The sequence below is a fragment of the Canis lupus genome, chromosome 13 (assembly GCF_048164855.1).
Source record: "Canis lupus baileyi chromosome 13, mCanLup2.hap1, whole genome shotgun sequence".
Taxonomy (NCBI): Eukaryota; Metazoa; Chordata; class Mammalia; order Carnivora; family Canidae; genus Canis; species Canis lupus.
Window position 1 is genome coordinate 56,811,147 of NC_132850.1, and position 14,537 is coordinate 56,825,683.

Here is a 14,537-nt window from a genome sequence, read left to right on the forward strand (position 1 = left end):
AACGGCTTCAGTTTTCTCTAAGATGCTCTAATAATTCTTCTTCAGCTTCATTAGACATTTTAGGTCACAAAGACCTGGGACTATTTGCCCTGCTATTTTTGAAGACCTTTTTGCAACCCAGAGGCGGAAATGTTTTCCCAATAGGCTATTAAGTAATCATTTTCTGTAATTGGATGGATTCTGAATATGGATTCCTATGGCTTCTTACCATCACTGGGTGGACTGGCTAAAGGAAGGTGTGTCCTCAGTTCCTGTTTCCTGGGTAAAGAATGATGTTTTACTAAGGTAAATGTCTGATGAAAGGTCGGGTACCCAACAATCCTCTTTTTCCCAGCTCTGAAATGCTTCATGGAAAATTACCAAGAAGCAAATTCCATGAAGATAGGAAAGTTGGACATGTCTAAAATACTCAAATCAGAAGCTGAGATACTTTCCAGAACCTTCTTCATTTCTCATTTACACAACAAAAGTCCTTTCAAACCCTGTCTCTTCACTTTTATCATCTTGATCAGGATACTTCTTATTGAGGACCTCAGGTCTGAAATTCAAAATCACTTATATGTGTTGTCCTGGTAATAAAACCATAAACTTTAATACAGGAATGTGACAGATTTCTTAAATAAGTGGCAGGAAAATATATAAAAAATCTAAATCTCACAATATATATTCCAATAGATTTTTGTGCATTTTATGTGGGGGGTGGGGGAGCAACTGGAAGGAAGGCAATTTGGAATTGAACGCTTTCATGTAGGAAGGATTTTCTGCAAAAACCAGGCTCTTTCTACATGCTGCGCTATTTTATGTAAATGTGGATCTCTTTTCTGTGGCTGTTGCAAAAATTCAAAATGCCTAATTATTTCTTAACTTCAATGCTTTGTGGGATTGACTTATCCTCCTGAAAAGATGTTCCAAAATCATAAATCAAAGGAAGAAAAACGTAATTCCTCTGAGTTTTTGTGTGGTTTTACTGAGTTCTGCATCCCCAGCTGTTTGACTTACTATTGATTCAGGCAAACTTTTCAGAAAAATCTCTCAGAATCCAACAGGGCTTTTCTTATGACCCATTCTTATGCAGTTTATTTGTGGGAGAAAGAAAGAAGGGAAAGAGGGAGAGAAGCGCATCAACATAAATTGTTATTCATATTGGTTGGACTTTACCCTAAAAGAAAGTTCTTTATAGAACAAGAATTTGTTGTTTCTTCACAGAATTTATGATGCCCATCTACATTCTCACTAAAATGGACATAGATTTTGTTTAAATTGGTTTCCCAATAAAACAAGTTTATTTTAAAGCAATGAAAAAACAAAAGTATATTGTTTTTTTAATTTGTTATTTAAAAAGTAAATAAAATGCTACCAGTAATATCTTTGCATGTATATTTTGTGCGTTTCTGTGTATATGTTTATGAGGCTTATTTCTAGTAGAATTAATTATTGTATCACAAGATAGATACACATTTTAAATTTTGATAGATATTGCCACAATACTCTACGGAAGTTGTAACTGTATTTTAACCCTGTTAACACATTTCTCTCTACACTGCCAAAATGATTTTTATCAGTTTCTTAATTATTAACCAATGTGATTTGATTAAAAACGGCATCTAAACATCTAGGATGTGTAGGTGTATATTAGTTTGTGAGCTGAATTGATCAATTCTTTCTACGTATATCGACTCCTTATATTGCCTTTCTTGTGACCTTTCTTCATATTTATATCTCTTGACAATTTTTTCTAGGAAATCTGGGGATTTAAAAGGATAACTTGTAGGATCCTTTTGTTATGTTAAGGAAATTAATCTGTTCGCCTGTGGTATATGTTTTTTGGTAAATACTTTTCCTAGTTTATTTTTTATTTTGGTTTTGTTGATGATTACCACCCATACATTTAATTCTTACAAGGTAAAACGTATCAAGTGTTCCCATTTAACAGATTTTGGTCACACTCCCAAAATAATTCTTTTAAATCTCTATGATTTTTTTTCTAACACTTTTATTATCATGTCTTATTTTTAAAATGTTAAATCATATGGAGTTAATTTTAGAGCAAGGGGTGAAGATTTACCTATACTATTTTCCCCAAAACCTCATAACTTTTTTCAGCACTATTTGTTGAATAATTCTACTTTTCTTCAAAGTTCTGTAATGTTTTTATGTATGCCAAATTCCTATAGGCACTTGAGTCAATCTCTGAATCTTGTAATCATTTTCTGTGCTAGGATCAAAGAGTTGTACTTACTGTCTTAATAATATGGCTTAAAGTTGTTAAGCTTACTCACTGTTATTCCTCTTCCATTTCAGGTTATTTCTGGTTATTCTTATATGTTTACATTTCAAGATAAATTTAGAATAACCCTATCATGTTCCAATCAAACAAACACAGCAGCAACAATACATCTGTTGGGTTTTTTCATTTTGTTTTGTTTTGTTTTAGAAGGAGGAAGGGCAGAAGGAGAGAGAATCTAAGTCTCCACACTGAGCATGGAGCCAGACGTGGGATCCATCTCACAACGCTGAGATCATGACCTGAGCCAAAATCAAGAGTCAGTCATTTAACCAACCACCCAGGGGCCCCCATCTGTTGGCATTTTGATTGAATAGCATCTAAATCTATAAATTTAATTCAGGGACAATTGACATCTTTCAAATTTTTTAGTACTTTGATTGTGTTGCTGCATGGTTTTTATTTTATTATTATTGGTTTAAAATACCAGTTCTTGAAGAAAAAATAGCTCTTAGTTTTATTTATCAATTCTGTTATTTACCTTTTATATTTCTGTTTTAATCATTTTAATCCTCTGTATTGGGACACCTGGGTGGCTCAGCGGTTGAAAGTCTGCCTTCAGCCCAGGGCGTGATCCTGGAGTCCGGGATGGAGTCCCCACAAGGGTCTCCCTACATGGAGCCTGCTTCTCCCTCTGCCTGTGTCTCTGCCTCTCTCTCTCTCTCTCTCTCTCTCTGTGTCTCTCATGAGTAAATAAATAAAATCTCTTTTTTTAAATCCTCTGTATTTTAATCTGAGTCACATGTTTAATTCAATATTTTATTCTATCTCATAGTAAAGTATAAGTATTTATATATATTAAGTTTTCTATAAATATAGCTATAAATATAGACAAGTCACCTAAATTTCAATACACAGTTTTTATCTTCATTTTCTAGACATTCTGCACTATTGGTTAAAATATTCTGTTTTGCACAAGAATAATTAAGATAGCATTTTAACATTTCCATGTAGTTATGGGCAAAATCACTTTCAGAATTTTTTAGGGCTTCAAAGACTTACTCAGTTAAGCACCTGAGTCTTGACTTTTCGGCACAGGTCATGAGATCAGACCCAGTGAAGTCGAGCCCTGGATCTGGCTCTGTGCTTAGGGGGGAGTCTGCTTGAGATTTTCTCTCTCTCTCTCTCTCTCTCTCTCTCTCTCTCCAAAATAAATAAATACATCTTTAAAATTTCCAGGTGGTTAAAGTTTTTGAATTTTTATCTTTATCATTTTTATTATTCACAAAATTAATGTAATCCATATTCTTTTTATTTATTAAAACTTATTGAAGCAGTTTTTGTGCACTAAGATAGGGTCAATTTCTATAAGTATTTCATGGAAGCTTAAAAATAAGATATCCTAACTATTCTCAGGTGTTTAGATTCTGCATATACAAGTCAAATCAGCTTTATTTATTGTCTTTTTCACATCCTTTAAGCCAAATATTTATTTTTAAAATTTAATCTGTCAGTTAATGTTTCTATTCATTTCCTTTTCTATTTCTTGTAGGTTTGCTTCTTGAATTCTGATGTTATACTACTTAGTTCAGAAAAATTTATTCCAGTTAGATCTTCATTACAGAAGGTAAAATTTATCTTTATAAAGCTCCACTGTGCCTTTTAAATGTATTTTTTGACTTTAGCTGAGTTGCTTATGAGCAGCATATAGATGAGTTTTGCTTTTTGATCCATTGAGTCTTTTAATCTAACCAATGAGTTTATCCTATGTATAGTTATTCTTATAAACCCTGCTTAGTTTCACTTCTTCCATCTTATTTTGCTACCTTTTCATTTTTCATAACTTCCCTCTTCCCATCTTTTTCTGTACAATCTGTATTTTCTGGCCCTCTGTTTAATTATAAAGTGTATGGGCCCCTCTTCACCTTTCTGGTGTGGTGTAGTGTCTCTAAAAGTGTGAACCAGAGACCAAGAGAGTCACCTTGGTTCTTGTCACACAGGCAGATCCCAGGCCTACTGAATCCAGAATCTGAGAGGTAGAAAAGGTATAGACTTGCTCTTCACAAGCTTGCCAGGGTTTTTTCAAGGTATAGACTTGCTCTTCACAAGCTTGCCAGGGCTTTTTCAAATTCTACCAAGTCTTATTTAATAAAGCGTCAAACATAGGGAAATTTGTGCAACAAACCCAGATTTGAAAATCTGAAAGAATAGTAATAGAAACACCTGTACACCCCTAACCTAACTCTAATAATTGTTAGCATATTGCTTCCTTTACTTGCTCTCTCTCTCTTCCTGTCTCTCTCTCCTCCCTCCCTAGAGTTCCTGAAGGTAAATTCCACCCATGAAACAAATCCTGCCACATTATTTTAATGACCCCTGCCTTTATGGTTGAAGACTAGAATATTGTGCTTCATGATCACAATATTATTAACACATGATCACAATATTATTAACACAGCCAAAAAGCTTAACATTGATCCAGAAATATTATCTAATATGACATCTGTGGTTGATACATTAAGGGCCATTGTGAACCTCTAAGACGCCAACCAAAGACCCACTGCAAGCAGAGACTAGATACCCAAATGCTAACTAACTAGGGCCTGTCTTTATGGAAGGTCACTGGTGCCACCGAGAAAGCTGGTCCAGTTCTCTCTTTTTTTTTTAAGATTTTTATTTATTTATTCCTGAAAGACAAGGGCCTATGAAGAGAGGATTCCAGCCACCCTGTGGTTCCCTCCAGCTGCATGGGCAGTGCTAACATTATCAACAGAAGAGAATACACAGAACCCTGAGAAACAATAAGTAATTATTTAAACCATTGAATTTGAATTTGTTGCACAGCAATAGCTACTTGACACTTAGTCTATATTTAAATTACCCTGATTTTTTTAAATAATGTCCTTTATAGCTTCCTATCACTTTTTTGATCCAAGTCCATTCAAGACTTACACATTGAATTTAGTTACCATGTTTCTTTACAGCCTTTCTATTTATACCTGTCCTAGCTGTTTTTATCTTTAATGATACTGACTTTTTTATTGAAGAATCTAGGCCTGTTGTCTTATAAAATAGCCTATAATCTTGATTTGTCAGATCGTTTCCTTGTGAATAGCTTCAATTTAGATATTTTTATCTGTATACAATAGTTAATACGGTATATGTATCATATCAAGAGAGATGCTGAGTTTGATGATTTGATTAGGTGTTTCCTACCAGATTGAAATATTATTAAGAAATACTTTGAGGCTTTGTTAATATCCTGTTCCCCAACTAACTTTCCCCTATTGGCTACCACATCCGTGATGATCCCTGGTCTGAACAAATTATATCAGTAATTACAAAAAGGTGATCTTGTATATTTTTTACACAATATTCTTCTGTGAAAATAAACTTTTCCTGCTCCCTCCCTTCTCTCTTTTTCTATGGACTTGGAAACTCATTGTTGTTCTTGTTCAATGTGTCAAAATCTGTTGTAAATGGCATTGTTCTTCATACTTCAGCTCCTCAAAGTAGGCCAGCAGGGAGGGCCTCTCAGTGCCTCCCTGTCAGTCTTTGTGCACTTCTTAGCTTTCTGATACATAAACTCACCTTCTACTTCACCCACCCAAACCTTTATCAATCCTTTCTTCAAAGATATTAGTTCATTTTACTGGGAAGTGACACATAGAAACCAAGAATTGTCTAACTCTCTTGCATGCTGGAAAAATCATTTTACTTACGTGTATTCTTCATTTGTCATTTACTTCCCACATTTCTTTTCTGCTATTTTGTAGTATCTAACGAAAAGTCATGTCTTAGATCTTTCTAAATATCATGTTTTCAGTGAGGTTGTTATATTTAGATATGCAATTTGCTCAAAGATATTGTAGGGGAGGGGCTGGGGTAGTAAATTATAGCTTTTATTCCAGCAATCACTTTCAGAATTTTTTAGGTCTATTGTGTTCCTGTCCCAGTGGGTTAGCTCCTTTCATCTTCTGTGGTTTCCTATTCAGAGGAAGAAGATGCCCCCAGCAATAGATGGACATGGCTCAAAGAGATAGCACGTAGCTCATAGCTGTTCACCTGGTTATTAATCCCTGTTCTTCCAAATTTGATCAGCAGCCTGCTTCTCTGAATTAAGAGTCTAGATCAAACAAAATAAAGAGGACACCTCTGCATGTTTCCTTGCCCTTCTGCGGCAAAGGAGAGGCCCCAACAGAGGCATTTCCAGCTTTCCCTACCCTCACTCTATTTCTCAGTCTTCCTAATAAAGGATTTTGGTAGAAGCCACAGGATAACTTCTGCATGGCTTCACCTAGCACAGCTTAACTCTCTTTGGATTTCAAGGGAGGAACACGTAGCACAAATTAACCTGAAATAAATAGAATTTATTTATTTGTTTATATAAATAGGGAGAGAGTAAATATAATGGTATTCAGGCATGACTCAGTTCAGAATTAGTGGGCAGTCTCTCTCCCTCCTGCCACCTTGTTCCTTTCTCCCTCCGCTCCCATAACTGTTCTATGACTCTCTTTCAGCCCTACATGTCCTTGCTTGCCTTTTCTTTCCTTATTCTTATATAAGCTATCTCCACATGATAGTGTGAATTCACAAAAAGCTCCAGCTAGCTACCATTCTAGCTCCAACATCTCTTAAGAAAAGCGCTTTCTATGTCAACTAGAAACTACAGAGTCCCGAAAGACTCAGGTGACTTCAGTCACCTGCTTACCCTTGGAGCAATCACTAGACTGGGGGAATGGAATATACCATGAATGAGTGGACTGTTAACTCCTATGTGAGGAGGGAGAAATCTGTGAATGGCACCCCCAATAGAACATGATCAAAGAGAAAAAAAAAAAAAGACTCACTCTCTCAAAAGACCACCTCACAAAGGAAGGAAGAGGCACATCAAATAAAAATAGCATGTATCCACTACAGCTCAGCTTTTACAACAGCAGCATCTCTGACCCAGAAGATATGAGGCAAGACATTTTGGTATCCTTATACCTATGTCCAATGAGGTAGCATCTGCTAATCCAACATATCAATGGCTCTTCAGAACCATATGTTGCTTCATGACATCAGAGACTGACCATAAGAGAGAGCTCTAATAGAAAAAGGAAATGGAAAGCTCTGAAAATCTTATCATTATGTTTAGACTAAGTTATGCTGCATCGCCAAACAATCCCAGAACCACAGTGGCTTATTCAGCAGGGTCTCTGTCTTGCTCTGAGATCTGGTGTTCTACATCCTCTTCATTCCAGGACGAAGGCTGAAGAAGCAGCTCTATCTGGAAACTTCTGTTCTCCTGGAAGAAAGAAAAGGGAGAAAGCAGAACCATGTGATGGTGTTCAAAACTTCTGAAGTGATGCCATTATTTCCACTCACATTCACCTTTTCCCGGTCAATGCCAGTGTCCCAGCCAACTCTGGTATCAACAGGGTAAAAAGTATATTCATTCAGCAGAGACAGGTGAGTAGAGAAATGCCTGGTAGAAAGTGGTTCAGGAAGGAGAGGCAGAAATTATTTTCTTGGTAATACAATTGACCACAACAATTAAAAGGGCAAAGAAAACTGTCTTTTTGAGGACATGTAAGCTATCTCTGAAGACTTCTAGAAATAGCGTGTCAGTAAATTGTAAGGGGAGATCATGGCTAGAATTTCTCTGAAATACCATCCATTGGCACCAAAGAAATATTGTTGATATGATTGGCTTAGGGAAAGACTGAATATACTGAGCTAAGCAAATGTGAAAGAGAGAAGGAGAAACTGTATATATCTTCCCCTGTTTCAGTAAAGAATGACCTATTCTTGGGGCACTTGGGTGGCTCAGTCAGTTAAATGTCTGCCTTCGGCTCAGGTTATGATCCCAGGGTGCTGGGATCAAGCCCTGCATCGGGCTCCCTGCTCACTGGTGGGGGTGGGGGGGTGGGGGTCCCCTCTCCCTCTGCCTTTCCTTCCTGCTTGTGTTCTCTCTCCCTCTCAAATAAATAAATAAAATAAATAATAATAATAATAATAATAATAATAATAATAACCTATTCTTAGGGTGGCCATATTATTTAATCACACAAATCAGGATGCCTTGGAGAATAAAGGGCAGGGGGGAGTTTTTTATTACATTGCACCAACTAATTAGCCTTAGCAAATCAGGACCTACAAGCTTCTACTTTTATCCTATGATTGCCATAGATTCTAATAATAAATTTTTGTGTATTCTAATTTATTTATTCCGCAAGATGAGTTTCATCACTGGACTCATCAAAATTTTAAAGAGCACTGTTTAAAATACAGCTTCTTGAGCCTTATCTATAGAATTAAAATCCCCACATCTGAGTGGGTGTGGCTCTATGAAAGCATCGAAGTATCTAGTCACTTCCACTCTAGCCTCTCCTGTAGAAATACTGTACTTCCTATCCCACTGACATGAAGTTTAGCTGTGTGACTTGCACTGGACAATGAAATGTAAATGGAGTGAAGCTCTATCATAGCAGAAGCTTTAAGGCCGTTCATGCTTCCACCTTCTCTGTCTTCCCTATGCCAGGAGGATCAGCAGTGTTCCATATGGGGGCTGCTTCTTCATCCTTGGTCCTCCAGTGAAAAGGACATGGATCACAGCTATAGGTAGCCTAAAAGGGTCATGTAACATGAACGGAAATCTTTGTTGTTACTAACTATGATTTGAAGCGCGTTTGTTTCCACAGCATAACCTAGCAGGATATGTCTGTATCTCATGTGAAAACCTTAATCAGAGATACCTGGGTGGCTCAGCAGCTGAGCGTCTGCCTTCGGCTCAGGGCGTCATCCCAGGGTCCTGGGATGGAGTTCTGCCTCGGGCACCCTGCAGGAAGCCTGCTTCTCCCTCTGCCTGTGTCTCTGCCTCTCTTTCTGTGTGTCTCTCATGAATGAGGAAATAAATAATCTTTAAATTAAAAAAAAAAGAAAACCCTAATCAGATTAAGTATTCATGCTTCATTAATTTTATTCATTATTCAGTTCTATTTCTTAACCTAAGCATCTCACACAGGACAAAGTACAGATGATGTGTCCAATGGTTATTGACTATTTTCATTTGACTAGTTGTATTTGTAGTACTATAGGTTCGCTGCCAATAATTTTCACTAGTTTTAATGTACTCTTGTATTATTTTTTCTGAAAGAAGGAACACATGCACACTGTAGACAACTTGAAAATATACAGTGCAAAAAATAAATTACACACCCTCCTATAAAACTTAGATTACCACTGTTGATATTTTAGTTAATTTTTAAGCGCTTCCCAGAGATGTTTTCATTATTTAATCATACTATACATTATCATTTTCTCATTTTTTTCTACGTGAATATGTCCTACATTGTCAAAATGCTACAAAAACATTTTAATGAATATATAGTGTTCCAACATGTCGAAGTCACAACTGAGCTAACCCTCACCCGACTAGTTGTTTCCAATTACTACTATAATTAATGCTATAATGAGCACCTTTGTACTGAATCTTGTAAGCATCTCTATTTTCTTATATTAAATATAAGAAAACTTTAATATAAGAAATATTAAATCCAGAATTACAGGGCCAAAGAGTATAAACAATTTTAAGACTTTTTAATATGTATTGCCAAATTATTTTAAAGATAGGTTTTACCAAAAATATATACTCAACATGCCTTTGCCTCATAGCACACTTACCAGCGTAGTACCTGACCATTATTTTTTTCCAGTCAGATGATCGAAACTAAGCTCATTATTGCTGTTTCCATTTCTAATAAGCTTGAACATTTTCTTACGTTGGTTAACCATTTGCCTCTTCATATGCTTTCTGTTGCTGTAATCTTAATGTAATTGGTCCATAGGGAGTCTTATTCAAAGTCCGCATCAATTTGTAAATGAATTCTCAGAATACATCTCATTTGTAAATTAGAAGCTGTTTATATTAGATACATGTTAGAATGGAACAAGAAAGGTTATGCACTAGCAAACTATCAGCGCTATCCAATAGATTTCTGCAGAGTTAGAAATGTTCTGTGTCCGCACTGTCCAGAATGGTAGCCACTACCCACATGTGACTATCGAGCCCTTGAAATGTGGTTAGTGTGACTATGGAACTGAATTTTTCAAGTTTATTTTATTTCAATTAATATACATTTTAATTTTAATAGCTACATGTGGCTAATGGTTATCATACTTGACATCACAGCTCAGGGAATGGGTCGGCCTAGGCTTCATACTTGACCTACTAAATCCATAAGCAAGAAGGGAAAACACAAGATCAAGAGGCAAAGTGCACAGTGTGAGGCAAGCTCAGTATCTGTAATTTAGATACTCGATGCATTTCTATGGGTTTTTCTTTTTTTATTATTTAAATTCAAGTTAATTAACATATAGTGCAGCATGGGTTTCAGGAGTAGAATCCAGTGATTCATCACCCACACATAATATCCAGGGCTCATCCCATCAAGTGCCGTCCTTAATACCCATCACCCATTTAGCCCATCCCCCCACTCCACCCCCTCCAGCAACTCTCAGTTTGTTTCCTATAGTTAAGAGCCTCTTATGGTTCATCTCCCTTTCTGTTTTTATCCTATTTTATTTGTCCTTCTCTTCTGCTATGTTCATCAGTTTTGTTTTTTTAAATTACACAAATGAGTGAAATGATATGATAATGGTCTTTCCGGCTACCTTATTTCGTTTAGCAGTATGCTCTCTATTTCCATCCACATTGTTGCAAATGGAAAGATTTCATTCTTTTTGATGGTCGAATAATATTCCATTATACTTATATACTACCTCTTCTATATTCACTCATCAGTCAATGGACATTTGGGCTCTTTCCATAATTTGGCTATTGTTGGTAGTGCTGCTATAAACATTGGGCTGCATGTGCCTGTGGGTTTTTCAATTAAAGTTGCCATGCTACCCTTGCATATTCATCTTACCATATTTACCATGTACCAGTCTGTATCCCAAATGCTTTCACATATTAACACGTATTCTAATAATTAGCCTGTAATATAGCTACTATCAATTTTTCTCCACTTCACAGGTTAAACAACTGAAGCACAAGGAGTTTGGCTTGCCTAGGAACCTAGAGCTGATAAGTGCCAGAGCCAGGGTGCAGCTCAGCTAGTCTGGCTTCAAAATCCATGCTTTTAACGCATCCACTCCCTAATATTGGCTGCTCGTATATGATCACTAGGGGTACAGAGTATGTATTGTACTTAATGAAATCAATTATACTATTGCCTGAAATGCCTCTAATAAGAGGTAAACCTTTTATTTCACAACTTAGAGTTAACAGGCTTACCGTCAAATCCCTGGCTAAAAACAAGAATTGTTTGTGAATGAAAAACTCACTACAAGAAAGTCAGTCAACCCATACATGAATTGAACTGGCTATCAAATCATTTACTCAAGTATTTGTCTTCACCGAATACAAATCTAAAAGACTTCCCAGTTTGGCCAAAGAATGGCCTTGTTTAACTTCCACAGGGTGAGCCAAATAGAAGCAGTGCTTGGTGTTATTTGTCCTGCTCAGGAATTTTGCTCTTCAAGATTTATGAAAGTTGTATTTGTTAATCATTTAAAAGTCTTGCTCTCAGGGGATTGTTTTATTAAGGTTATGTCCTTTATCATGTGAAATGTGTGTTTAGTGATTAGAATAATGTATCAACTGACTCTTTTAATCTGTAACTTTCCAAAGCACAAAATTAATCTACCTTCAGTTGGCTCAACAGGAAGCCAATCACAAAGGGAATCAAAGTTTTCAACTGGAGATCAAACTTCTTTGAGTGAAAAAATTATTTGAAGGGATGTCTACTTTTCTTTGATATATAATTCCGAAATTGGTACTGCTAACATTTTAAAATTTTAAAAGATTTGAAAAAAAAATTAAAGTGTCAGACGAAATTAATATAATTGATTTCCAAACAACTTGTTTCACTGTCATCACATGTTCCTTCAGTATAGCAGGACTGCCTGTGCCTATGCCGTATCCTATGCAAACAACTGTGCTAGGCGGAACTTTAAAATCGTCCATGCTGTGATGATGTCCCAACTTCCACTTGATAGAACAGCTATCTGATGAAGGACAACCAATGAAAATGCAGATGACCCTTGGATCAGATTTAGAATGCTGCTTCAACAATTTACTAAACCCTACTAGTCTCTTAGGTGTGGACAAGTTAGAGTCGAGGTTTTGCTTGAACTGTGGCAGCGCAGCTTTGTATTAGAATTTACATTAGAATTAAGGTGAAGCATCGTGCAGAGGGTCATGTTCAAGACTTTGGACATAATAATTTTCAGCAATAGCTAATAGGAAGAACATACAGCTTGATGTCAGAGAGGCAAGGGTTAAAATCCCAATCTGCCACCTACCAGTAGTGTGATACTGGATAATTTAATTAACTTCTCCAAGCCTCGGTTTCTTTATCTATTATGAAGACCCGCTATTTGCCAGACTGCCGAAGAGCACAGAAGTGGGGATGGCAACGTTCCAGAGGCTGGTCACACAAAGAAGCAGAGAATGAATGCTTAAGCTGGGAGCCTGGAACACAAGGTGGTATCAGTGGTCATTAGAACGAAAATGAGTTCACAAAAAAGGCCAAACCCCAAATTGGTTTAACCAGGTTGTAAGGGACAAAGCAAAAAGTAACAACAGCTACAATAATGAAGTAGTGTCAGATGCATGTTAAAGTCACAACAGAAGAAAAGATAATGTGCCTGTCAGAACTCAAGGGGGTTTTTTGTTGTTGTTGTTGTTTGGTTTGGTTTTTTTCTGACTTCCCTGTGACAGATTCTTCATCCAGGACTTTTTAGAGGGTCTGAGAACCATTTCTGACTATGTGAAACTCAGTTTTCACAATATAAAATAAAAATTTTAAATATCAGCCCTGCCTGGCACTCGATTATTTGGAGGAACAAGGGAAATAATGCAAATGAAAGCATTATCGTGTAAACTAACGTGCTGTGACATTAACTGCTTGTTATGATTCTCGTTGACCTAATCAAGTATATTTAAGAGAAGGGCTTTTGCTTACATATTATCCGAGGAAATATAAATGTAAGTAGTAGTCAAAGTAATAGTTATTCTGAGTATTTTTGCTGCATAAGTGAAATGGGATTAAGATATGAAATCATGCACTTGTGTTTATATTGTTTAATGGTTTTAGATATTCTAGAAGTCGTAGGGACCTTAGAGAGACTGGCCTCAGCAATTCTAAGTTAACCTATCAACACAGAAGAAGAGACAAGTATACATTGTTGTACATTAGTTTTAATGTCTATGAAAGGGATCGAACATATCACCCCAAAAATGCCACTTTGATATTTATTTTGAGCCTCAGGCAAATGAAGAAAAGCAGATACAGAAAAGGCTCTCTGATCTCTCCTTTCTACCTAAAATGGGGCATAAATTTCCTATGAGAAATATTTCCTCTCCCGGAAGAGAATATTCTTATCAGTTCATATCACTGGAGATGGGAAGATGACACTAAAATGAACAACTGTATCAACAGATGGACCAAAATAACCCTTGCCTTCCATTAGTCTCCCCCTTACACTTGCCAGTCACTTTCCCAGAGTGTACCACCCTAGCGCACACACCTTTTCCCTTTGTCTTGTCACATCTCCACGATATACTGCTCTTTGTTAAAATGGTATGTAAGCGTTCAGGCCCATCTGCTTCTTTGAGTCTTCATTTCTTACATGTGAAAGCTCTGTGCACATGTACAAATAGTAATACCAAATAAACGTGGATGCTTTTCTCCTACTAATCTGTCTTTTGTCAGTTCAGACTTAGATGCAGAATCTAAGAGGGTCTAGGAAAAGTCTTTCCTCCCCTACAGCCATATTTGTCATATTGTCATACTAGTCCAGTCCAGAAGGTTCCTGATTCATTCATAGAGAACATTCTCAAAATTGGCCTCCACTTTTTGTTCTTCTCCAAAGTCTTCCATTACTAATCAGCTGCCCTTTCAATTGATACAATACATGAAGAAAAGCATATTAACCTTTAGTTATTTCATAATGGAGTCTTCTAGGCCTAGAGCTCTTCTTTCTTTTAAGGCAATTTTTTTTCCCGATTTTGTGATAAGCTCTCAAAAGGCAGTCTTATTTCTCTCCCTTCATAGTTTTTTGTGCATTCCTGAGTTCATGGTCAAGCACTAGCTAATATACCTACCTCATACTACCTAGTATTTAGTAAGTATCTGATAAATACTATGAGTTTTTTGTAAACTTTTCCTCATCATGAGTTTATTTATAACTGTTCTCTAAGTCAAAGAAATAAAGTCAAATTTTGTCTGCCATCTCATTCGCCCACCATCTCATTATATTG

At 36.5% G+C, this 14,537-nt stretch overlaps 1 protein-coding gene and 1 long non-coding RNA gene across 11 annotated transcripts in view; one reads left to right on the forward strand and one right to left on the reverse strand.

Moving 5' to 3' along the window:
• Nucleotides 1-13,089, forward strand: part of TMEM144 (transmembrane protein 144) — a 72,473-nt gene extending 59,384 nt beyond the window's left edge. For 8 of the 10 annotated variants that reach the window (XR_012006199.1, XR_012006190.1, XR_012006198.1 and 5 more), the window contains 3 exons: nucleotides 3,777-3,851; nucleotides 7,471-7,678; nucleotides 11,247-13,089. The gene's annotated coding sequence lies outside the window, so the exon portion shown is untranslated. The remainder of the gene's footprint in view (nucleotides 1-3,776; nucleotides 3,852-7,470; nucleotides 7,679-11,246) is intronic. The other 2 variants (XR_012006191.1, XR_012006192.1) reach the window with 2 other exon arrangements.
• LOC140603148 (uncharacterized) lies at nucleotides 6,574-12,907 on the reverse strand. The gene is made up of 2 exons (XR_012006205.1): nucleotides 12,578-12,907; nucleotides 6,574-7,514 (listed from the first exon to the last, which is right to left on the reverse strand). It is a non-coding gene; the product is annotated as an uncharacterized lncRNA (long non-coding RNA).
• Nucleotides 13,090-14,537: the final 1,448 nt, after the last annotated feature.